Consider the following 6,070-nt stretch of genomic DNA (forward strand, 5'->3'; position numbering starts at 1 on the left):
CTCTTCTAAAGGTTCTTATCTTCATTCTTCTCTTCTCGTTCAGGTTCTACGGCTTCCAGTCTGCAGGAAGTGAGCGTTCCCATTGTGTCCAACTCTCAGTGTAGCTCCTCTTACAGTTTAACCAGCAACATGATGTGTGCTGGTCTGACACAGGAAGGATAGGATTGCTGTCAGCTCGTTTGCCCACTCTCAATCACCCAGATCCCCCCTTTTGTCTGTGTTGTGTCCAGAGATGGTTTTCAGGCCTCTCCAGACCTCCTTTGCATTCCTTTGCTGTTGTTGCTGCTCCACCTTTCTTCGGTAGCTTTTTACTTTTAGTTCTTTCTGCACCTTCCTCAGCTCCTCTTTGCTCCTTGCTCTTGTTCAGATGTTATCTGGAACAAGCCCCGTTAGCTGTCACGCATGTAGGTGTGGGACATTTATTCTCCTCAGTGGCCCATCTCCCATAGGAGCGGTGAGCTGCAGTAACAGCTGCGCACAAGAACAGGTTGGTCGGGGTTAATACGCAGCCGCGCGCCTAACTGTAACCACAACCTTAACCCTCCTCTAGATCCGTGCAGCCCAGAGAAAAGTTCAGCTCTGACTGCATGTATTTAAAAAATTACATGTGAATAAATATGTTCTAAAAAGGAAAGTAAGGAACTCCTAAATGTGGTCCGGGGAGGGGGCTGTCACGTTTCCTGCCTTAAATGTTTCCCTGCTTTCAAGCCCGGTCAATGTCACGCCCCCAAGAGTCATTTACCCCACTGTGGTTGGTTTGTCAGCTCCGTGCAAGACACTGGAAAAGTGTCATTCATACAAACTGGCGGGACGCACTAAGATTAAACTTTCATGTTAAGGCGGGGGCCGCAAAATATCATCTTGGGGGCCGCAAATAGCCCACGGGCCGTGGGTTTGTGACCCCTGAACTAGAAAAAACCGGGTTGCTCCTGTAGTTTTTAGAAACTCCTACTCATGGATGCTAAAAACCGTCTGTGATGTCACACAGGAATCCATCCAGACCAGAAAAACATCCAACATCCATGATCCAGAAACCCATGTGATACACAGAGACGGGTCAGAGAAAACCCAACGGGGCTAAAGCTTCAGTCCCAACGGTCCTTACGGCTGGATACGGCTGTCTGCGGGTGAAAAATGGTAAAACTGAGGTCATAGACCCCCCCCCCAGTGAACCTGTAGAGAGAATACGTTCATGCACAGCTTTTCTACGTTCATGCCGCAGGCGGCAGGTTGTAGAGACAACACATAAGGCGTGTGGTTCAGATTTTTTTTCAACCCCCCTCAAATCCTGTGGACTGTACAAGGAGCCCGTTAGAGCTGTTCACGTGATACGTGCACGCTCCTCGCTGCAGCCTGACTGTTAGAAATGAAGAAGTTAGACGGTCAGAGTGTAAGCAGACGTCCACACAAACCGTCAGTAAAGAGCCAGAACTCAATCTCATCAACAACTAGAGTGAGACGTAAGGAAACCGTATGACATCATCACCGGTATGTCATAAGTGCATGAAATTCCATTGCCCTTAATGAATAAGGGGAGGGTGGGTGAGGGGGTGGGGGCAGGTTTGTGACTCAGGGAAGACACAGCCTCAGGGTCCCCTGAGAGGAACCGGATGGGGAGAGGGACGTGTTAAACATGGTTTGATACCAATAGGGAGCAAAAGCACAGACTGGGAGGCAGTCTGCAGTCAGAACATACCATCTCTTGTTAATTGGTGCAGCTGCAGTTTCAATAGGCAGTGAATGGGGAGAACACCCATTGGACAATCAATCTGTTAACATCCCCAGTTGCTCACATATTATTTACAATCATCATGGAAACCAAAACTGCATCACATCTTGGTTTAACTATGACCCAAACAAGAATGTTTTAAAGGTAAGTAGCTTTAGTTTAGTAGCTGGTTTAGTCATCAGATCAGCAACCATCTGATCTGTTGGACAATACTGCAAAAACACTTCACCATTGTTTACAGTTGATCTCACAAAATGATATTTCATATCAACATGCTTGCATGTCTGTCTATTTACAGGATACTTTGCCAGTGCAATTGTACTTTGATTGTCTTCAAAGATCAAAGGTTCGTCATACTGATAATCATCTAAATGTTCAATCATCTGAATCAAATGCAAACATGTTGACAGTGCTACAGTTGGCTGCTGTTTGGTCTTCCAGGAAATCAGGGACCATTTTTGCATAGACTAATACGATAACCAGAAGTACTACGTCTGTCATTTATGTCATCAGCCCAGTCTGCATCACTGGAAGCCACCAGCCTTAATCCTTCATCACTTTCATGTAACAAAGTCTCTCATCGTTTGTGCCTTTCAGATATTTCAGAACATGCTTTAAAGTTGTCCACTGTTCTTCTGTTGGCTCACTGAAATACTGAGACAATCTGCTAACAGCATTACTCAGATCAGGTCTAGTCCATGAGGAAAGATCTATTAGGCTCTCTCTGTACTTCCTGGGGTCACTCATCTTTTCACCACCATCAGTGTAATAGAACTCTGACTCCGTAGGTGTCGACCTGGCTTTACAATCTTGCCCGTTAAACCTGTCCAGCAGTTTATCAATATAACTCTGCTGTGAGATGATCACTTCACCATCACACTGATCAAAGGTGACCTAAACAATCTTCAGCCTGCCCAGATCTTTCATCTGAAATTTCCCAGCAAGCATTTCTTTGACAGTTTTCTCTTTCATCACTGGCAGCTATGACCAAGTCATCAACCCATATCAATATCATTACTTTCTCATTTCCTGATTCTCTCTTGTAAACACAAAGATCAAGTGGATTTTGTACAAAGTTGTTTTCACACAGGTAATCATGTAACATTTTGCTCCAATTTCTACCTGATTGTTTTAGCCCATACAATGATTTTTCCAGTTTACACACAATTTTCTCATTTGCCTGAGATTTTACATCATGTCCTTCTGGCTGTTCCATGTAAATTTCAAAGTCAATTGGAGCATGTAGGTAGGCTGTCTTAACATCCATCTGGTGGAGGATCAAGCTTTCCTGGACAGCTTTCTGCATTAACACTCTCACACTGGTTAGGTTAAGGGTAGGAGAAAAAGTTTCTTCATAATTTACTCCCATTTCCTGACTATATGTCTTGGCGACATACCTTGCCTTAAATTTGTCAGACCCATCAACATTAAATTTGATTGCATAGATCCACCCACCCTCCACTGCTTTCTTACCCTCATGCAGAGTGGTCAGAGTAAAAGTGTTGTTCTCCTGCAGTGATTTCATCTCCTCATCCATTGCATCTATCCACTCTCTTGAGTTGGATAAAGTCACGGCCTCTCTGAAAGTTTGAGGCACATCACGCTCTACCCCATAAAACTCTAGTCTTCTATCTTCTATCTCTACTAGGATATCTAATTTCTCCACTCAGAGTATCTGAAGAAAGTGATTCTACTTTGACCTCTACTGACGGCATTTATCTGACTTGGGCTTAACCCAGTCTCTGCAATGTCACAATGCTTGGTTTTGTCTGGGTCAAGTTGGGTTGTACTATGTGGCAGACCAACTTCATCATCATCATCATCAGATGCATAGTCAGTCCCACATTTTTTAAAATTAGGAATGAATTAGATCAGTCTGTATTTCATCACTTTCTTACTGTCAGGATAGTAGACCATATATGCTGGACTGTTCTTATCATACCCAACAAAAATGCTATTGTCAGATCTAGAATCTAATTTCTTTGTGTCCTGTCTATGAGCATAACACACAATACCAAATGTCTGCATCCTAGACACATTGGGTCTCCTTCCTGTCTACATAAAGTAAGGTGTCTGTCAAGTGTGTTTCTTGTGACACCACCCTGCACCGGCATACAGCCATAGTTCCTCGGGTAACTGGCCTTCCAAGAGCATACATCTAGCCATGTCAAAGAGAGTCCTCCAATTGCGTTCAGCAGTACAATTCTGGTGTTTCTAGTATGGTGCTGATGTTTCATCCCTAATCCTATTCCTGCAGAGTAGTGCTTGGCAACCTTGTCCCGTAAGTTGAGTACCATTATCAGATCTGATGCATTTAACTTTACCATATGGAGCTATGTCAGCTAGGAATCTCTCTGTAGCTTTCATGGTGTCACTTGTGTGCTTTAAAAAGTACACAAACACTGCACTGGAGTAGTCATCGGAAAAGGAAAGTGCATACCTGTAACCTTCTCTGGACTCTGGGTTAATGGGGCCTGCCAAGTCAGTATGTACCAACTCTAATGCCAACTTTGCCCTCACATCAGACTTCCTGTTCCTACGTTGAAGGAATTTACCGTGTTCACACACTTCACACCACTTCACATCTGGTGATGTCGCTCCCTGGCTGATAATCGGTACCAAGAAGGCAAAGGTGTTATCCTGTCGCTGCTGCTTCCGACCTCCTCGCCGTGTGTTGCTTTGGCCTTGGCTGTACCACTGCTGACCACGCTGACACTGTCTTGCCTTGTGTCCTCTCTGGCCCAACAGAAACACTCAATGTCTCTGTTCTCTACATTTTTGTTGGGTCTAAACTAAACTAACACTTCTCAACTATATTTGAGCAGGAAGAAAGGACACGGACTCACTTAAAATCTTTTCTCGAGAGAGAGCAGACAGGAACACACTCATGCAATTCTCTGTTTGCTCTGAGCTTATTAAGGTCTGCCTCCTCGTTTTTATTCAAAATTAGGGTGTTTCCCTACATACGGATAATTCTAAAAGGTAGGGGGAAAACAAAGTAGCCCACACAGATAAAAAAAACTAATCTAAACAAACATCTTCAAAGAAACATTTGCTCCTTTGGGACACAGCTTCATTGTTGACCCCTGTGGTTTGTGGCAGTCATATCCTGCAGAGCAAAGGTGACCATCTGTCACCGGGTCAAATGCAGGACAGCTGTGCTGGCTCACGTCCTTCGTTCCCGTAACCCGTTTCGCATAGAAAAGTAATATACATACAATAGTTAAAAGTTCAGAGTAAATATGAGATAACTTATGTACAATTATTCCAACAATTTTTGCATCCTTGCGCCAGACAGGGCACTAGTTTTCTGTGCCTGGACGCCCATGACATTGTTCTTGGCCACAGCTGTGCGCATACATTCAGTGTTCTCATAACTTTGTGTTTTGGTCTTAAAAACTGCAAAAGTGACAAAAATTGAAAAAGGCTTGAATGGTTCTGGCAACCCCTTTAAGACCATTGCAACCAGTAGTCCATCGCTCCAAACGTCTCCAGCATTCCTCAGCGCTGTGATTGAGGTCTCAGCACGTATGAGGTAATCAGTCACACTCACCACTTAACTTTTGCAGGGAAGTTAATTCAGTGTAGAGACTCACAATTGGGGTCTTCCCCTTGCCAGCATTATAGACCTGCAATGTCTTGAGAACGCCACGCCTATCATCTGCAGCCTCTCGAATGACCAGAGAAAAACTTTTGTCATCTAGGAATTGAATCAGTTCAGCAAATGCTTCAGCATTTTGACTGCATCCTCAGCCAGTGTGACAGTGAGAGTGACAGGCAGCCTAACACAAGACGAGACCAACGTGAACTTGTCCTTTCACTCATTCTGCTGGCACTCCAAAAGTTTAAAACAGTAGTTTATCAAACTGTTTTGCTACTCACACCATGTCTGTGCAAACATCAGCGCATCTGGGCCCATAACCTGTTAAACATGGTTCGATAGCAAAATGGAGCAAAATCCCACACTGGAGACAGTCTGCAGTCAGAACAGACTATCAACTGTTTGTTGGTGCAGGTAGTGTTTAAATAGGAAGTGACATGACATGATCAGAGGGAAACCACCTTAGAAGAATTCTCAATAATTGGGAGATCACCCATTGGATAATCAATCTGTTAACAGGAAGTCTGGACATCTTTGCTTAGACTCCTCTGACTCGAGAGGAAGAAGAGAGATGGATCTTCTCTAAAGTCCTCCTATGTTTGTAAAGGTGACATCTGGACACGGCTGAAGAAAACAGTAAGGAAGAGGAAGAAGAGGTGTGGTTTGGTTTTTGTGGTGTTTGAACAGCTGACTGTTCAGGTGTCATCATCGTTTGCTGAAGGTGAACTTGACACTTTCAG

The sequence above is a fragment of the Oryzias latipes genome, chromosome 8 (genome assembly GCF_002234675.1).
Source record: "Oryzias latipes chromosome 8, ASM223467v1".
Classification (NCBI taxonomy): domain Eukaryota; kingdom Metazoa; phylum Chordata; class Actinopteri; order Beloniformes; family Adrianichthyidae; genus Oryzias; species Oryzias latipes.